At 39.6% G+C, this 21,451-nt stretch overlaps 1 protein-coding gene across 5 annotated transcripts in view; it reads right to left on the bottom strand.

The window, feature by feature from the left end:
• Window positions 1-21,451, bottom strand: part of LOC126259741 (calcium homeostasis endoplasmic reticulum protein) — a 335,568-nt gene that overhangs the window by 215,793 nt on the left and 98,324 nt on the right. The window lies entirely within an intron of this gene.

The raw sequence follows: 21,451 nt of genomic DNA on the forward strand, positions 1-21,451 counted from the left end.
ACCAATAGAACCCAAGGTATAAGCACTGGAAAATCCGATTACTGTATTTTGTGCGGATATTAGGAACATATTGGGTACACATACTGCTGCACACATACCAATTAACAAGATATGCAGAAGTTGGAGTACAAAACCCCACAGCAAATTATATCCATTAAATTTCTTGCATATAGTAATAGTTGGAGGAGTTGTGAACTGAAATAAATGAGAGCATCTCCATCTACACTTCTTGGATGACACACACAGGGAGCCGGGTGTTACTATAGCATTACAGCCTTGACATTTATGTGTTATTTATCTCAAGATTTATTGACAAATCAACGATATTCAGATTTTTGAGTTTGCAGCTAAGTTAAAACTGTCTGTTTAAAATATGTTATGACAGCTTGCATAGGTTTCTTCTTCAGGCACAATGAGTGCAGGTCTCAGATGTTCGCTGTCTAGTTTCCAGCAAAAACTTTCGACTGAAGCAGTCACAAACTGACTTTTATAACGTAAATTGTTTCCTCACCATTGCACGTCAGCTCCTTATGTACTGCAAAACTGGACTCAAAGTTGTGGCAAGGTTTAGGAAATTGAGAGAGTTTAGAAATGTCGTCCAGAGCTATGGGTCATCTGAGACCCACTGGATGGGGTGAAAAGAAATGAGTGATTGTTGGGAACTGCATCAGATGACATTCAAAAAACCTGACAGTTGCAAGGTGAAAGACAGGATAATAACCAATACAGAGATTGCTGACAAAGCGTTAACAACAGCTTCAAGGTGGAAGATAGGGTAATAAGCAATACAGAGATTACTGACAAATAGTTACTAAGATCAGAAAGCTAAGTGCGTTGTATATGGTAGAGGTGGAGGGAGGGGAAAATACATAGATCATGAAACGAAAGATGTAGAAAACTAAAAGCGGTGAAGAAAGGAATAACTACTGAGAAGAAATGCTGAGACCAAAGAAAATAATGTAAATTAAAGGTAGTGGGTGGCAAGAACAAATGACATGTAAGGGCATTTTCCACCTGCAGAGTTCTGAGAAACTGGTGTCCAGATGGTGTATGTGGCGAAAGCAACATCATGGTCATGGACTGTCATGTAATAGTGTGTGCTGGACAACAGGACATTGTGCATTGATAGTATAAACCTTCCATCTATGTCTATTCATTCTAACTGATAAGTTCATGGTAGTCATACCAATGTAAAAGGCCACACAGTGTTTACATAACAGCTGGTACACAATGTTTCATTTAACAGGTGGCTCTCTCCTTGATAGTACATGTTTTGCAAGTTACAGGGCTTGTATGGGTGGTGGTAACAGACTGCATAGGGCAAATCTTACAGTGGGTACGGTCACAGGGGTAGGAGCCACAGAGTAAGGATATGGATAGAGCAGGGTTAGACCAGGATACTGTGGAGATTGGAGGAGTGGAGGGGGGGTGGGGGATGCGAAAAGCTATTGTAGATGTGGTGGGCAATGTGACGGACAGCACAGATCTCATCTCAGGACAAGATTTTAGGAAGTCATAGCCTTGTCGAATTAGCTGCTTAATACATCCAAGGCCAGGATAATACTGACTGACAAAATGTGTACTCCTAAGCTGTTTTTATAGAGGTCAGCAGTGCCAGGATTGGATGTGATGGTCGAGGATGCCTGTTTTTGAACTAGACTGATGGGGTAATAATGTCCAGTAACTGCTGAGGTTAAAATGGTGGTGTATTGCTGCACTGAGTATGTATCAGAACAACTATGTGTGCCTTGAACACCAAGGCTGTACGGGAGGGAACGTTTGACATAGGAAGGACAGCAACTTTGAGAATGTAAGTATTGTTGTTTGTTAGTAGGTTTAATATGAGGGTAACCCCAAAAGTACGGTCTCCTATTTTTTTTATAAGTACAGAACTCCGTTTGTGTGGCAGTTGGTCACACTGTTATGAAGAGTGCATCATGCACTGTGTGTAAACATGCGCACGCTGCGCTGACGTGCTCAGTCTTGGCTTGGCAGCCGTTGAGAATGGAGCTTCCATTGGATGTTACCGCCAAGTGCGAATTGCATGCAGTTTTTGAATGCAAAGGGCACTCCGCCAATTGAAATCCATCATCAATTGACAGAAGTCTATGGTGAGTCGTGCATGGATGTCAAAAATGTTTGTAAGTGGTGTAGAGAGTTTGCAGCTGGTCGGACCAAAATTCATGATGAACAAAGGAGTGGGAGTCCGTCAGTTTCTGAGGAGACAGTGTTGAAGGTTGAGCAATGCATGCGTGAAGATCAGCGGATCACCCTGGATGATCTCTGCACGTTGGTTCCTGAGATTTCACAAAGCACCACTCACAGAATTTAAATGGAAACATTGAACTACCGGAAGGTGTGCGCAAGAAGGGTGCCACGCATGCTGACTGAGGACCACATGCGGCAACAAGTTGATGCTTCCTGCACATTTCTTCACCGCCTTGCAGCCGAACATGACAACTTTCTGGGCTCAATTGTCATGGGTGACGAAACCTGGGCGTACCACTTTACACCTGAGACAAAGCAACAATCACACCAGAGGCGGCATCCTTCTTCGCCAAAGCTGCGGAAATTCAAACAAACACTGTCTGCCGGTAATTTCATGACAACAATTTTTTGGGATCGGAAAGGGGTATTGTTGGTCTACTTTATGCCCACTGGGGCCATAATTAATGTTGACAGGTACTGTGAGACACTGAAAAAACTCAAACGGGCAATTCAGAACCAGAGAAGAGGAACGTTGAGCAAGGGCGTACACCCTCTCCATGACAATGCTCGCCCATACATCGTTCAGCAAACTGTTGTTCTCCTGCAACAGTTTCAGTGGAACATAATTACCCACCCACCCTATAGTCGTGACTTGCCACCCAGTGAATATCACCTGTTTCCTAGGTTAAAAGAACATTTGGCCGGAAAGCGATTCAGCTCTGACGACGAGGTGAAAAAAGAGGTTCATAACTTTCTGAACAGCATGGTGGCGAGCTGGTATGACATGGACATACAAAAACAGCCACAGCATCTACAAAACTGTATCGACAGAAATGGTGATTATATCGAAAAATAGCTAAATGTTCAAGCTGTAAACTGATGTAAACCATTATAGAAATAAACAAGTCTATGTACTTATAAAAAAATAGGAGACCTTACTTTTGGGATTTCCCTCGTATGAACAGAAGTGTGTAGTTGACCCTTGATAAGGATGAAGTCAACATTAAGAAAGTGCAATGGTATCTAGAAAAGAACCATGCGAAATTTAATTGGGAGAATATATTTAGAGTCCAAGAATTTTAACAGGTCAGCTTCACCATGAATCCAATGGCAAAGACGTCATTAATGTATGTAAACCAAACCAGTGGCTGAAGGCTTATGGATCCTGGGACAGAGCCCTCCAAGCAACCCATGAAAAGGACTTCCCAAGATCCATATGTCCTCAACCACTGATTTGGTCAAGATACACTGATGACATCTTTACCATGGTGAGGCTGACCAAATTATTTGAATCTCTAACTACACTCCCCCAAATAAATTTCACATGGTTCTCTTCCGAATACCATGTCACTTTTCTTGATGTTGGCCTCAACCCTACTGAGCATCAGTTATAACTTTCATTCACATTAAAGCTACTAATGAACAACATACTTTCTGACAGTTGCTGTCCTTTCCATTTCAAACATTCCCTTCCATACACCCTCAGCATTCGTGGCAAACGTATTTGTTCTGATGCAGACTGTTTACAGCAGTTCACCACCATTCTCACATCAGCATTTACTGGACATAATATCCCACCAGCCTAGTCCAAAAGCAGATTTCCTCAGCCATCACATCCAACCCAGGTATTGCTGATACTTCCAAAAACAGCTTAGGAGTACACCTCTTGTCACTCATATAATTCTGGCCTTCAATGTATTAATAAGCTACTTCGATAAGACTATGACTTGCTAAAATCATGCCCTGAAATGAGGTGTGTTCTGTCCGGCACATTGCTCACCACGCCTACAATAGCTTTTCGCCCTTCCCCTGACCCCCACCCCCTCAATCTCCACAATGTCCTGGTCAGACCCTATGCTCCTTCTGTACCCATTTCCCTCCTCTGTGGCTCCTACCCCTGTGACCATCCCCACTGTAAGATTTGCCCTATGCAACCTGCTTCCACCACCTACACCAGGTCTGTAAATTGCAAAACATATACTATCAAAGAGAGACCCACCTGTGAAATTACACATCATGTACCAACTGTTATGTAAACACTGTTTGGCCTCTTACATTGGTAAGACTACCATCAACTTGTCAGTTAGGATGAATAGAAATAGATGGACAGTTTATACTAGCAACACCAATGTTCTGTTGCAGAGCACACACTACTGGGTCAATCCAACTGAAGTGGTCCAATAAAAATTAAGTTGGTTGCTTGACCATTTTTAAATATTTTAATTTTTTTATTTGTGATTACCCTATATTTGAAAAGTTCAAAACAGTTTTTAAAAAAATTTAACTCTCACCTTCACTGAATGGCGGCCATTTTTATTTGTAGGCGCGCAACAATGTTTCAGTTTAGAGATGTTAGCAAAAATATGAATATTTCTGCACTGGGTTAAGTTACAACACTGCAATTGACATGATTGTTTTTAGAAAAGCGTCCTCTACAACACTGTCTAGTAGTGTATGATATCTAACTATAGGAAAAAAATTGTCTCTCATAAATCACTCCTTGTTTGTTATTTTTGGGCCTAAAAAGTGGATTTTTGAAAATTTGGATACCAGACTTTGGAGGTCATTTTGACTGATTATTTTTGAATTAGGGTATTTTGTGTGATAAACAATTTTGTAGAGGACACTTTTCTAAAAACAATCATGTCAATTGCAATGTTGTAACTTAACCCAGTGCAGAGATATTCAAATTTTCACTAATGTGTCCAGACTGAAAAATCATTGCGCGCCTACAAATAAAAATGGCCGCCATCCAGTAAAGGTGCAAGGTATGTCATTCATTTATTTTAATAAACTGTTTTGAACTTCTCAAATATAGGGCACTCACATATAAAAAAATTAAAATATTTAAAAATGGTCAAGCAACCATAACTGGACAACTTCATATGGATTGACCCTACTACATGACCTTGGAGCCGCTTTCACCACATATGCCATCTGGGTTTTCCCCCAAACACCAGTTTCTCAGAACTCTGCGGGTGAGAACTGGCCTTATAAGTCATTTGTTCTTGCCACCCACCAGATTTAACTTACATTATTTTCTTTGGTCTCAAGCATTTCTTCTCAGTAACTATTCCTCTCATCGCTGCTTTTAGTTTTCTGCATCTTTTGTTTTCTGATCTATGTATTTTCCCCACCCTCCACCTCTATCATATGCAATGCACTTGGCTTTCTGCTGTTATTAACTCTTTGTCAACAATCACAATATTGCTTACTACCATAGCCTCTACCTTGAAGCTGTCAGGTTTTTCAAATCTCGTCTGGTGCAATTTCCAATAACCAGTCTTTCCTTCTCTTTCCATCTAGTAAGTCTCCCCTGGCCTTGTCTCTTGGTGGCTTTTCCAAATTCTCTCCAGTCCTTTTCCTTCCGCTTCAAGGCTTCTGCTAGGAGGCAGAGCGACTTGCATAGTTACTTAACCTTTACAAGTTTTCTTCTACTGCCACTTGATGAGTATAGATTTTTAAATCCATCCAATTATATTTATATATTATATTCATATCATCAATTATATTTATATTTATATATTTATATTATATTTATATTTTCAAAAACTTATTATTTTCATTGATATATTAACTTCAGTATCATCTATGATGCAATCATCACTATAAGATGGAACTAGAACTCTGCTGGTATATGACTCAGTTCTACTTTTTAAATGTGTTCTTACATTTCCCTGGAGCTGTCTCCCTCAGAGGAGTGTCTCGCACAAAAACCAAATGGTAGTGTAATCTCCCTTTCCCTTCCTCTTGTGGCACTCCTGTACTCTGTTGATGTCCCAATGTCAATAGATCTGCTTGGAATGATAGATTTCAACAATCCTCACACCTTTCTTTCAAAGGTATACCATTTCACCAATGGATCTGATGGTAATTACTGAAGCATGCATATAGCTTACAGTAAAACAGGAGTGGAAGCACAGACCACTCTTTCAGATATGGGGAAACTGTCAGCAGTGATAAGCAGTAGCATTTGTCTGTCACGCACGACCAACCAGTTAAACAGCAGGTGAAATCAATAAGACTCAATTTGTGTACTGTAGTACTGCATGCTGCAAGGAATCTTAACATTGTCAGCAGAATTCAGTGCATGATTAGCAACACAGTGAGAGCATTAAGTGGAACTACCTGTGCACACTCTTAGGGGTGTGGTTTCTAGAAAACATAGGAAACTTTAGTAGTGTATGCAAAGTTCCAAGAGCTGTACCATATCAGCAAGTAAAGAAGCCGTTGGACAGACAGGAAGAAATGCCAAATGTAAGAGATCAATTGAATACAACCATCTGCTGCGAAAAGACAATTTGTGAAGAGGAAAAGAGGTTTCCAATGTCAATTTTAATTTGTTGCAATTTGGGTCAAATGATAGATGTTTATGTGTACAAAAATTAAGGAAGTTTAGAGAACATATGGCTACACAAGACTGGGTTACACATGGTCAGTAAGGAACAGTTAAGTGTAATTTGGTGTAGATACTGCCTGCTAAACATGAGGAATTTATTGAGTAAATCAATTTATTTTTAAGTACTTATTAGGGAATGAGTCACGAATAAAGAATCTGGTTACACTACACTGCTACTTTGTAAGTGGTTATTTGATGAAGTAATGGTCAAATATAGAAAGGAGAAAAGCCAGTGGGCTAATCATGGGTGTGTTATTTAGGCTAAGTACACATCCAGTGTAACTTGTGGTTTAAGCTAAATCCTGAAAAGAAAAAGCTGAATGTACTGTACACAATTATCAATTTGTAGGATGTACCTAAAGTCTTTGCAGAATTACCATGAGCCGACATGTGGAGGCTGAATCTACTGAAAAAGGGACTTGTGTACTGTCCCAACTATACTATAAAGTAATGACTCTGCCACAGCTAATAGAAGATGCCAGGGAAGTGGGTCAGACCGAGGTCAAACAGATGTTGTACATGAGGGTTGCCTGCCGACACAACAAGAATAGACACTACGACACCGGGCAATTACCACATCTCCAGGGCAGACATGTGAGCAGAATTGCAATATCATTGATAAAGCTGAAAGTCAGAGCCTCTGTAGTGTTCGTAACCTGACTGCTTCACGTCCAAGCCTTGGGATCTGTTTGAGTTTACATGATGAGAACCAATGCCATGGCAAAACAAGTATGCCCATAGCCCAAAAAATACCCTTAGTCTTTGGTAAATAGATGCAGTCTGTCAGCCACAAGAGGAGGTCTATGCCCATCTATAAACTTACTTGAACCTACAAGCTGCCACTCGAGGCTTGGCCTTCACTAACTGCAGGTGTACTGCCGGCTCTGAGTCCGATGTTGTGAATGTTGTGCCATCAAACCTGTGAGCCACCTCTGGCTCTACTTCTAGTCACAGTCAGCCTCTTACCTGGGAGGGCTCCTCTTCAAGACTAGAGTCAGGCAGCCATTTGGTCACCTTTGCTCGTGTGGGTACACTGTCACCATCTTCCTCTGCTTGCGAGAGCGGGCACTATTGCCCAGAGCTGTCTTCCTCACAGAGTCTGTGGCAGGATTCTCCACATTACAGCATGTCCTATCCTGAACTGTGAAGCTGCGTCCAGTCGGCGCACAGGCAGCCTAGGGTGCTGCACACACCTCATGTCAGTGCTCTGGGTGAGTTGCCAGCATCATCGTTTCTCTTGGCACATGAAACTGAGAGCTAACCAGAGACTGCAAGGCCACTTGCTTGCTTCAGCACCTCTGCACATGTCATCTACAGCACACATCCTAGAGGGAGCTTCCACTATTGAGCATCACTAAGGCTGTTGTTGTATGATCAGCAATGAAATAAACGTTTAATCGATGATTTGTCCGTGATACACTGGACTGCACCCAAATAACTACATGTTGCTCCATTGCTACCCTACCTGGTGTGGTGAACTACCTAGAACCTTCCGACACTAAAAGCCCAGTTCTACCACTCACCATAGTGTCCATCCACTCCTGGCCATTGCAAATCTTGATTTTTTTAAAAGTAGCAATTGTACATAATTACACAAAATAGCTTATTCCCTATCCATTCTTTCTTTCATTGAACTTTATTATTATAGTTTTTGGACTACTAATGATGATTGTTCATTCAGTTCATCTGGAAATATTTTATTTAAAAAAATATTCATATCAGATCCATACAAAAAACGCAGAGGTGAAATTTTCAGTGAGCAACCAGCAGTTTGTTTCTAAACTGATATCGTTCATTTAAAAGCCCTCATTCTCTTTTCAACAGATATTTAACTTTTTCCAGAAATTTCTTTTTCAAAATATATTCGTATTCAGAATTTTCATATTCCAGAATGTTTGAATCTTAAGTAACAATTATTTTCAAAAGTCAGTAGCACAGTTTTGAGCCTAGATTTTCCTGATTCTAAAAATGCCTACTTTCACTAGAATAATTCATTAGTTTGTTAATTACTCAATTTGGAAAATTTCATCTTCTAGAAACTTTTCGGTGGGCTTTGTGGAAACCCACATAAGTAGAAATCATTTTCATAAAACAGTACATAAAATTTTGCATTTTTTTCTGTCCTTACAGACTTGACTTCTGATTTTTAATCTCATGCATAACTATAAGTATGCATGATGGACAATTATTGAGATGGTTCATGGTCAGCAACCAAAATGTAAACTTCTCCAAGTCAGTAAGCGCCCTATAGTCAAATGATAAACATTTCTCTGTCACTGTCAATCAGCCCTTGGTTAGCTGTCAAAATATACAGTTACTTTATGTGAGTCAGTGCCCGACAGCTGAACTGTAAATGTTCCTGTGTCACTATCAGTCAGTCATGTAATCAGCCAGGCCATGTATGTGTTGCTGTCAGTAACTTGGTTTGTGTTCAATTATCAAAGTGTAACCTACTATGTGCTTTAATCACCAAAAATGAGCATTCATCTTCTCTTCAGGTATTCAGCAGGAATTGCCTGTTATGGTACCCATCTCTGTCAGAGTCTTCCTCTGTCTCTTCTCCCATGGCACTTATAATTTCTTGCCTTTAAGGGAGTTTGCTCCATTTTCTTCCGTAATCTCAAATTTTATCATTGAGGCTAAAGATTTGCAGTTCTACTTTCTATTCTCCAACAATCAAAGGTTGGCAAAGGACCTCGGAGTTTGCTCAGGCTGCCGATACCTGTTTGCACAAACAAAACGCTGGGAAATTTGAGAAATGAATCAGACCTCCAGGATTTCACTGCAGCTCTGCCAACAGACCCTGCTCCCACATCCTAGAAGGCATGAGTTGTGAGATCCCTAGACAATGTATGACACACAGTGGCTACAGACTACAAAGCCAATGGGAGAGGATCAAAGGCAAACTTATTTCCAGCACCTTTAAATAACCAGAACGTATCGGCTAAGGGAGATAACCCCGAAAGAAAATCCTGGTCCTCCTACAAGGGGGTCGGGCAGATGGCTGGTAACCAACTCTCAGAAAACACAGACTACTCCCAGTACCCAAATGAGCCTCAGAAACAGGATGGTCTCCAAGGTAAATGACAAGGCTATGGACAAAAAAAAGACCATTTCTTCTCTCAATAGTGTGAATCTATGTATCAAGCTGCCACTTGTACACTGTACCTTGCAATGTCTTGGAATGTAACTGCCCACCTATATGCTCAAATTATTGCTTATAACAATGCTGATCATCAAGTAGAAGAAAGTGAAGTCATATGGCATGGTTGGCTAGGAGACCCTGAAGGGGAAGTTCAGCCATCTATTTGGAAAGGTCTTCCCTACCCTTAGCTTTGTGATGTGTAATTTTAAAAGATTGTGTGCGTGGTAGTGCGTTTGTATAAGATGGTGATGATGAGCGATGGGGGTTGGGAGAGAGACAGGGAGAGCCGGGGGGGGGGGGGGGGGGGGGTTAAACCTGCTGTCAGCACACAGCCTGATCCTCTTGAATAACACCTTACTGAAATTAATGTGCCCATTCGACAGACGGATCTCCATCAACAGTGTCAAATGTGCCCACTTCATGACATGCTGCGAAGAGATTTGGAATTTAATCCAGGACATGGACGTAAAGTCTTGTGACCAGGTAATACACATCACCACCCCACTTCCCTTTGCTGTAAAGGCAAAGGGAAAGCAGCCAGCAGTATTCACAAGGCTACGGCATTGGCATCAAACATTGGCACTGGTTATAAACACACAGGAAGAAAATGAATACTCATTATTGCAGTGTGATGTACATTATTTGACATATGTCCATCAGATACTTTCACGACAGAAAGAACTGTCCACACTCAATGCCAGAGCAGCTTCCAAGTGTAGACTAACATATGAGCAAAGTTACAGCTGAAAGAAAGTGCTAATCCTCAGTTTCATATGGATTAACCTGATCACTTTATCTGTGTTTTCAAATGAACCACATTCTGGTGACAATTAGTTCCATTGGTGCCACTAGAAAATGCTGTCTCCAACATAAATTGCTTTGTCTTATTGTATTTATGTTTTTGTTTTTTAATTTCATGCAATAATATAAAATACTCTCTCATGTGTCTCCACTTTCTTCCCACGACCCCTACAAACCACATACATTAAGATTGAGTTTATGATCAACATCAAAGATGTCCCATGCCCACTGGAGATGGGTAATGTGGAAATGAAGACAGTATAAAGATTCAACTACCTAGGAGAAATAATACAAGAGAATGGACAGGAGAAAATGGAGACTAAAGAGCATCTCAGGAAAACGGACATTGCTTGTAAAATAATCAGAAAGATTTGTTGGATGGGTCTGAATTAAAAATAAATGGATACAATTTTCAGGCCAGCATCAAATGGAAACACTGAACATGAATGGAAAGAGACGTCTACGGGAAATCAGAAAAAGAGAAAAATGGTCTGAAATATCTTGGGCCTTAAGATGAAATGTGTACCAGAAAAGAGGAGTTGTAGCACTGATAAAGAAAAGAAGACAACAACTTTATGGGCATTTATTAAGAATCCATGACAACAAATCAATAAAAAAATGCTGAAAAGAATTTAAAAAAGGAAAACTGACCTACCAAATTAAGAATAGAAATAGAGAATGCAATAAATAGAACTAAATATAGACTTGTGTGTGCAATTAAAGAGGTTTACAGAAGATTGAGAATGATTTGGTGAGTAAGTATAGATCCTACATAGAAGAGCAGAACAAAAATGTTACTGAGAAGATACTAGTAGAGAATGAAGGTAAGAGAGGTGGAAAATAATTGAAAGGCACTCAAACATGTTTCATAGAAGGCATAAATGAAATCTGAATGTATGAACATTTTTCTGAAGTGGTGTCTGGTTACTCATGATTGCAAAGTATGAATTAAGTATTTTCAAGTGAACAGATAATAGTCAAACTTCCACCAAATCTGAAGTATTATGTCCTCTATTACTGGACAGAAAGAAACAAAGAAACACTGATCACCAGCCAGTTCTAGTATTATAGATTAGTTGCACTGGAAAGACAGGGTAAAAAAGAAAAGCAACCAAAAAATCTCAATTTGTTTGCAAAAAAAAGTACAAAATATCTCTGCAGTTGGATGAGAACACTGCTTGCAAGAACAGAGAATATAGAGCTCCTATGACTAGAATTTAAACGTACTGTAAAACACATAATTTATTGGCAAAATAATTTAATTGGAGACATAAAAAATCAATTCACCAAGCGATGGCAGAACACACATAAAAGAGGCTTGTAATTAGACAAGCTTTTAGAGACAGTGGCTCCTTCAGGCAGAAGGGTTGAAGGGGAAGGAAGAGGGGTGAAGGAAAAGGACTGGGGAGGTATAGGAAAAGGAGTAGATTTTGGGAAGCTCACCCAGAACTGCGGGGCAGGGTAGACTTACTGCACGAGATGAGAAGGGAAGACTGATTGTTGGGGACAGCATCGGACAAGATTTGAAAACCTCAGAGCTTAAAGATGGAAGACAGAGTAATATGCAAGACAGAGATTACTGCTTAATCACCATGCAAGAGTTAATAAGAGTGCATAGCCAACTGCATTGTGCGTAACAAAGGTAGGAGCGGGCAGTGAAAAATAGAAGGGTAAGACAATGAAAGGCGTAGAAAACTAAAACAGAGTGAAGAAAAGAGTAGTTACTATGAAGAAACACTGAGACAGAAGAAATTAACGTAAATTAGGGCAAGAATCAATGACATGTTGTTGCGCAAGTTCCCACCTGTGGAGTTCTGAGAAACTGGTGTCTGGCGGAAGAATCCAAATGGTGCATGTCGTGAAACAGGCACCGAGGTCATGATTGCCATGTTGCAGAGCATGTCCTGCAACAGGATACTGTGTGTTGCCAGTATACACCATTTCCCTATGCCCATTCATCCTAATTGATAATTTGGTGATACTTATGCCAATGTAAAAGCTGTAATGTAAACACTGTTTGGCCATTTACATCGGCATGACTACCACCAAACTATCAATTAGGATGAATGGGCATAGGCAGAGGGTGTACACTGGCAACATGCAATACCCTGTTGCAGAGCACGCTCTATAACATGAAAATTGTGACCTCAGTGCCTGTTTCACCACAGGCACCATCTGGATTCTTACACCAGACAACAGTTTCTCAGAACCCCGCAGGTGGGAACTAGCACTACAACATGTCCTTGGATCTCGCCACCCACCTGGCCTTAATTTAATTAACTTCTTCTGTCTCAGCATTTTCTTCACTCCGTTTTAGTTTTCTACATCTTTCATTGTCTTACCCTTCTATTTTTCACTGGTGCCCTTCCACCTCTGTTCTGTACCGCCTACATTATGTACTTAGCTTTTCACTCTTATTAACTCATGCATTATGTTTAAGCAGTAGCTTTTCACTCTTATTAGCTCATGCATTATGTTTAAGCAGTAATCTCTGTCTTGCATATTATCCTGTCTTCCACCTTTAATTTCTCCGGTTTTCAAATCTCTTCCAATGCAGTCCCCAACAATCAGTCTTTCCTTCTTGTCCCGTGTGGTCTGTCTACCCTGACCTGCAGTTCTGGGTGAGCTTCCCAAAATCTATCCCTTTTCCTAGACCTCTCCATTCCTTTTCCTTCCCCCCTCTTCCTTCCTCTTCAACCCTTCTCCCTGAAGAAGGAGCTACTGGCTCCAAAAACTTGCCTAATTACAATCCTCTTTTTGTGTGTTCTGCCACCGCTTGGTGAATAGATTTTTTATCTACCCAATTAAATTATTTTGTCAAAAATTGATTGTTTTTGTTGTTACATAATTTATTGGGGTTGTAAGAGGCATGAAAAGATAATACGCAGATGGCACAATCATGAATAAAGAAGTTGTGAGATGGTGTGGGGATCCATGTTGTTCAGCATCTTAAAAGTCCTCACAACATTTAAGTGAAAAGTATCAAGAGCAATGAACTGGTAAGACATAAGTGATTATGAAAGGAACTGAGAGCAAATTTAATTATATCTGTGAGACAATGGATAAAACATATGCTACAAAAGTGTGTGTGTGGGGGGGCGGGGATGGGGGGGGGAGAGGAAAGTGAATTAGTGACAGTTAAAAAGAGCAGCAGCAGTATCACAGAAAGGTGCCCTGAGTGGATGAAAAAGGATAACAGAGACTACCAGCAATACGAGGGACAAAAGAGAGAGTGCACAGCCAGTGCTGGACCAAACTCAAACATAATCTACAGTCGTGCCTTCTCAAAGCAGTAAAGAAGGTAGTCAGAGGCGTTAATGTTTTAAGGTAAATCCACAGCTACACCATTCATAGCTGTAACCATACCTACACAATTAAGGACGACATCAAGCACATAGCTAAGAGCACTCCTCAGACTAATGTGAAGACTGCGTCACTCTTTTGGCAACATGAAAAGCCCTAGAAGATGGATTATGCGAAGTATGCAAATGTAAAGCTTCAGGAGTTGCTGACAGTGTGAGGCAATTATTCATGTGTATCACTGGCGCATTGGCCCCTCACAGGAACACACCACACAAAAGGTCCACATCTGAATACATCCGAAGACTAAATTCCCACAGCATTTAATATAATTAGAGCAGTGTCTGTCCAACCCCTATGAGTGTCAATATTTTCACTTCCCTCTTTTGTGATAACTGTTTACAAAAGACAGAGCAGTTGAGTGACAACAAAGAGAAATAACAAACAGCAACTTGTACAGCATGAAGGTAGCAACTGAAATAAATTTGGATTTTTTCATTAAAACATAAGCAGCCTTTTAAATGAAAAACATGAGCTTCCGTCATCATTACAGAAATCTGTAAAGTCTAAAGGTATGCCTCCACATGAACTATTGTTAAACAAATCTACTTTTAGAATTTACAGAAATTGAAAAGATGCACCGAGTTAGATACAATTTGACATCACATTACTGTAGCCGTAATACATAAGAGAAGAACAGTTACACACAAACAGAAGTGAAATAAAATTACCAGCCTAAATCTATGCTTATTGTAACACTCTTGATTGCAGTGCTTTAATAACTGACTTGGAAACACACAAGTTGGCAGTTGTGACAGCATACACACCCCTTGCAAGAAGGCAGGCAATGACAGAGTACTAATATGACTTCAATAAAATAACTGAGCATTTATTTAATCTCAGATAGTGCTTATTAAGGGAACCCAGAGTTATTGATGTACATCTTTGGTTTATGCCCCACAGTAACATTCCAACAAAAGTATGATGGCATAACACAACAGCAATGATAATTTATTTCTAAATTCGACTTTCTTTCATCAAATAGTTGTGAGCCTCATAATAAATGGTTAGTCTGATATTGGTGGTCAAATGGCAGCAATAAAGCACCCCCATAATCATGTTCTCCCAAGAATTATAAATGCAAACTCACTCATATTATTTAGGGAAAATTTATTGGATTAAGTGTGAGATTAAGTTTGTCAAGGCTATGCAGTAGATGAAAAATTTAATGTTTCCCAAAAATATTTTTACAACACTGTCAATCCAGCTTTTCTTTACTACAGGTCAGGATAACCACAGTGCAAGTCAAGACATGGCTAGCTTTTGAGATAAAATTATCCTGTGTCTGGAAGAGACAACTTTTCAATCAATGCTCAGGACTAGTTTTAACCAAGATTTAGAGACGCACTACAAACAACACCGCAAAATTTTTCACTGTGTCATCAGGAAAGTGGAAACCAAGCATTATGCACAAAAAAATTAAAACTTCAAGAACACATTAATTGTAATTTGGAGTATTATTAGGTATGAAACAAATCAACTAAGCAGGACGAATAATTCAGCTTCCTGATGACTTTAGCAGCCAGGCGCATGTGAAAATTTAGTTCACTGGGCACTAAATACAATGAATTGTCCCTATTAATTGCCAAAAGCATAGGAAAATGGCTCACAGAAGCACATATATTATATTTATGTTGCAGGAACCTTAGAAGGGATAAAATACTCCACCAGTACACAAGTGTTTTGCCAAATCAACTTTAAAAGAGATCGAAAAAATTATTAGGTCACTGAAAAGGAGTAATTCTTCTGCTCTGATATTATTTCAACTAAAGCAGTAAAAGCCTGTGCTAACTTGATAACTTCCATAGAATTCTCTTTGTAATCAATTGATGAGTTACAGTGTTTTTTTTCCGAAATACTGAAGTATATGGAGATAAGAGCCATTTATGGAAGTGGGGATACACAAATGATCAATTATAGACACATCACCCTCCTTCCCATGTTTGGTTAATGCGTTTTTGTTAGCAATAAACACTTGTTAACAGGTAGAACTTGACTGTAAGGACAAGCAATTAATTCTGCAGTTATATGGAAGTCAAAGTACTGAACTCAATATTAATAGCGACATGAAAGAAGCAAAAATCAGAAGGGGGGTATGACAGGGAGGGGGGTAGTGGACCATATTTACCTTATTTACTTACAATGTTCACTGAGGAGGCAACAACAGTAAGAAAGCATGAAAGGAATCAAAATTAATGGTGTTCAAATTCACTGCATCACATTTGTCGGATGACGATGCAATAGTGGCAAACTCACAGAAAGAACTAAATAAAATGCTCACTGTCTTAAATAAAGAGATAATAAAATTAAATCCCAATAAGACAAAAGTCATGGTTATGCCAAGAATAGGTAGTGGAGGTAAGAATTACATCAAAATAGGCACTGTGGAACATGAGGAAGTAACCAAGTTAAACCATCTCAGTAGCACTGCAGAGAAAACCAACAGATGCCTCAAGGAAATCAAGAGAAGAATAACAGTGGCAAGAGTGCCTTCCAAAATAAGAGGAACCTTCTATTGAACAAGCACATCAGCTTCCACTCTGAGAAAAGACTTGTAGACACCCTTGTGTGGAGTGTGTTGACATACAGGTATGAAACCCACATATTAGTAAAGCAAGAGAAAACCCATCTTGAAGCTGCAGCATTGTCGTTCTGGAGGTGAATTACAAAAACTAGCTGGACTGCCATAAAAACGAATGAGAGGGCTCTGCAGGAAATAGGAGGTAAGAAAAAACTACTGAAAATTATAGATCAACACAAAGCAAAATGCACTGGACACTTAATCAGACATGGTGTTCTTCTACAAAACATTTTCAAAGAATCCTAGGAAATAAAATGAAAGGATGACCGTCCGCGATTTGCTATGTCGCTCAGTGTTGGCTTGGCAGCTATCAGAGATGGAAGTATTGGTCGCTGCTCCCTCCAAGTGCGAGGTTCGAGCAGTAATCTGGTTTCTCCACACAAGGAAGTTACCACCTATGGCGATTTATCGATAACTGACTGAGGTTTGTGGTGAAGAGTGCATGTCTGTTCAGCATGTCCACAAATGGTGCAGGGCTTTTGCTGAGGGTCGCACAGAAGTTCACAATGAAGAACGGAGTGGAAGGAGGTCGGTTTCGGATGCAATTATCTAGAAGATCAACAGTGAGCTGCCCAAAGATTGGAGGGTCACTGTCTGTGAACTTGTTGAATGCATTCCTGAAGCTTCCCACAGCTCAACTGAAAGAACTTTAACAGAAACGAGTTATCGCAAGGTGTGTGCTCACTGGGTCCCCCAGATGCTGACTTAACGGACACATGGAGCAACGCCTTGATTGTGTTCGCAAGTTTCTTCAACAATGTGAGGGGGCAGGCAACAAGGAGAAGTTGTTGGACTCTATCGTCACAGGAGATGAAACGTGGGTGTTTCATTACACCCTCAAAACAAAACAACAGTATCGTCAATGGCGTCACTCCGGTTCACAGCCACCAAATAAATTCTAACAAACGCAGTCAGCAGGAAGGGTTATGACGACTATGTTTTGCGATCAGAAGGGGGTGTTCCTCATTGATTTCATGCAACCTGGGACGGCAATAAACTCAGACAGATATTGTGAAACATTGACCAAATTCTGGCGAGCAATCCAGAATCACCATGGAGGACAACTGAAGGAGGGAGTAGTGCTTCTTCATGACAGTGCTTGACCACATGTCACTCGTCAAATGCAAGAGTTTTTGAGGAAATTTGGGTGGACTTTTATGCACCATCCCCCATACAGCCCGGATTTAGCCCCCAGCGGGAGACTTCTTCGACTTAGGAATACAAAAGATGGAGCACCATCTTCAAAAGTGTGTTGAAAGAAATGGAGACTATGTTGAGAAATAGACAAAAGTGTAAGCTTTTCGATTATGTATAAATTAATAACAATAAACAATGTTTTCTATTTGTAAAAAATATGGGAACCTTACTTTTGGTGCAACCCTCATACATGGAGATGAAGAGTACTATTGAAGAGAGGAAGCTGAGGTGGCAAAGACCAGGCTTAAACTTTTGGAAGAAGAACAACTTTTTCCGATAGAGCTAAATAAGAAAAATTACCATGTTGATATTTTCTATGGCCTTCACTTGTGGAGTTCACAAAACTCTACTACGGAAACTAAAACATTATGGTGTTAAAGCCATTCTTCTCGCATAGATGCAGTCGTATCTCAAAAAAATAGAAGGTCACACTGGCAAATGATACTGTAAGAAGAAAACTAAAATTGGAGTGGGGACATATTAAGTGTGGAATCTCAAATAGATCGGTACTTGGCCCACTCTTGTTCCTGACCTACGTAACTGATTTATCGAATACCTTGGTGGGCTCTTTGAAAAATGTGATATTTGGGTATAAATATGCTGAGCAAGGGCTCAAAAACAATTATAATAGATACCACCAGCAGAATAATGAAACATGCTGTCAGTAATAAAATACATTACCTTACCCATGTTTCACTTCCATACATGGCTACACTCCTACAAATACTTTCAGAAAAGGCTTCTTGACACTTAAATCTATACTCGATGTTAACAAAATTCTCTTCTTCAGAAATGCTTTCCTTGCTATTTCCAGTCTACATTTTATATCCTCTCTACTTCGACCATCATCAATTACTTCCCAAATAGCAAAACTCATTTACTACTTTAAGTGTCTCATTTCTTTATCTAATTCCCTCAGCATCACCTGATTTAATTCAATGACATTCCATTATTCTTGTTTTGCTTTTGTTGATGTTCATCCTATATTCTCCTTTCAAGACACTGTCTAATCCGTTCAACTACTCTTCCAGGTCCTTTGATGTCTCTGACAGAATTACAGTGTCATCGGCAAACCTCAAAGTTTTTATTTCTTCTCCATGGATTTTAATTCTTACTCCGAATTTTTCTTTTGTTTCCTTTACTGCCTGCTCAATATACAGATTGAACAACATCGGGGATAGGTTACAACTGTCTCACTCCCTTCCCAACCATTGCTTCCCTTTCATGCCCTATGGCTCTTATAACTGCCATCTGGTTTCTGTAAAAATTGTAAATTGCCTTTGGATCCCTGTATTTGACGACTGCTACCTTCAGAATTTGAAAGAGAGTATTCCAGTCAACAATGTCAAAAGCTTTCTCTAAGTCTACAAATGCTAGAAACATAGGTTTGCCTTTCCTTATACTATCTTCTAAGATAATTCATAGGGTCAGTATTGCCTCACATATTCCAACATTTCTACGGAATCCAAACTGGCCTTCCCCGAGGTCAGCTTCTACCAGTTTTTTCATTTGTCTGTAAAGAATTTGTGTTAGTACTTTGCAGCCATGACTTATTAAACCGATAGTTCGGTAATTTTCACACCTGTCAATACCTGCTTTCTTAGGGATTGGAATTATTACATTCTTCTTGAAGTCTGAGGGTATTTCGCCTGTCTCACACATCTTGCGTACCAGATGGTAGAGTTTTGTCAGGGGTGGCTCTCCCAAGGTTATCAGTAGTTCTAATGGAATGTTGTCTACTCCCGGTGCCCTGTTTTGAATTAGGTCTTTCACTTCATCTTCATCTACGTCTCTTTCCATTTCCATAATATTGCCCTCAAGTACATCGCCCTTATATAGACCCTCTGTATACTCCTTCCACCTTTCTGCTTTCCCTTCTTTGCCTGGAACAGGTTTTCCATCTGAGCTCTTGATATTCATACAAGTGGTTCTCTTTTCTCAATAGGTATCCTTAAATTTCCTGGAGGCAGTATTTATCTTACCCCTAGTGATAAATGCCTCTACATCCTTACATTTGTCCTCTAACCATCCCTGCTTAGCCATTTTACACTTCCTGTCAATCTCATTTTTGAGACTTCTGTATTCCTTTTTACCTGCTTCATTTACTGCATTTTTATATTATGTCCTTTCATCAATTAAATTCAGTATCTCTTCTGTTACCCAAGGATTTCTACAAGCCCTCATCTTTTTACCTACCTGATCTTGAGGCTGTCTTCACTATTCCATCTCTTAAAGCTACCCATTCTTCTTCTACTACATTTCTTTCCCCTGTTCTTGTCAATTGTTCCCTACTGCTCTCTCTGAAACTCTCTACAACTTCTGGTTCTTGCAGTTTATCCAGGTCCCATCTTCCTAAATTCCCACCTTTTCGCAGTTTCTTCAGTTTTAATTTACAGTTCATAACCAATAGATTGTGGCCACAGTCCATATCTGCCCCTAGAAATGTCTTACAATTTAAAACTTGGTTCCTAAATATATGTCTTACCATTACATAATCTATCTGGAACCTTCCAGTATCTCCAGGCATCTTCCATGTATACAACCTTCTTTAATGATTCTTAAACCAAGTGTTAGTTATGATTAAATTATTCTATGTGGAAAATTCTAGCAGGTGGCTTCCTCTTACATTCCTTACCCCCATTCCATATTCACCAACTACTTTTCCTTCTCTTCCTTTCCTACTATCGAATTCCAGTCCTCCACGACAATTCAATTTTTGTCTCCCTTCACTATCTGAATAATTTCTTTTATCTCATCATACATTTCTTCAATCTCTTCATCATCTGCAGAGCTACTTGGCATATAAACTTGTACTACTGTGGTAGGCGTAGGCTTTGTGTCTATCTTGGCTACAATAATCCGTTCACTGTGCTGTTCGTAATAGCTTACCCGCATTCCTATTTTTTTATTCATTGTTAAACCTACTCTTACATTATCCCCATTTGATTTTGTATTTAGAACCCTGTGTTCACCTGACCAGAAGTCTTGTTCCTCCTGCTACATAGCTTCACTAATTCCCACTATATCTAACTTTAACCTATCCATGTTACTATGTAACACATACAAAACAGTAAAATTACAGAAGAATAAAAAGCACAGAGATGTAAATGCAACTTTTGTTCTTATGCACAATCCATGAACAGCCTACTGGGAAACAAATCTTACTTGTACATGAGACACCACCTACCTCTCAAAATCATACAGCAGCGTCCACAGTTTGAATCTGTACAAAAATATGAAATCAATGCTTGAGAAGAAAAACAGCCCATGAACATCACTGCATGTTAAAGATATCACTGAACAAATGATGTCCCAAATCAAGAAATAATAGGAAAATATACTATGCCTGTGCATATACTTCAACACATAAAATGCCCTGTGCGTACTTTTTCTCCATAGAATTTGTATTTTGAGAGTGCCTGTTGAACTGTAATTCCAGTCTTTGGTTAATAAACTGCATTTTGTACCTAATAAATGCTAATCATGTACGAATATGCAATACTGTTGAGTATGGAAGGAGGTGCTTTGTGCTAGTACTCTATATTGAACACTGATTAGTTTACAACATAACTGAAGTATTACTGTCTTTAACTGATACTCTAACACAACAGGATCAATATTTTAACTGAAAAGTAAGAAGATTAAAGTCCTATCAACAGCACAGTCATTAGAAATGCAGCATGAGCTCAGGTTATGAAAGGCCGGGGAAGGAAATCGCCAGGCCCTTTTCTAAGAAACCAATCTACCATTTGCCTGGAGC

The sequence above is a fragment of the Schistocerca nitens genome, chromosome 1 (assembly GCF_023898315.1).
Source record: "Schistocerca nitens isolate TAMUIC-IGC-003100 chromosome 1, iqSchNite1.1, whole genome shotgun sequence".
Taxonomy (NCBI): domain Eukaryota; kingdom Metazoa; phylum Arthropoda; class Insecta; order Orthoptera; family Acrididae; genus Schistocerca; species Schistocerca nitens.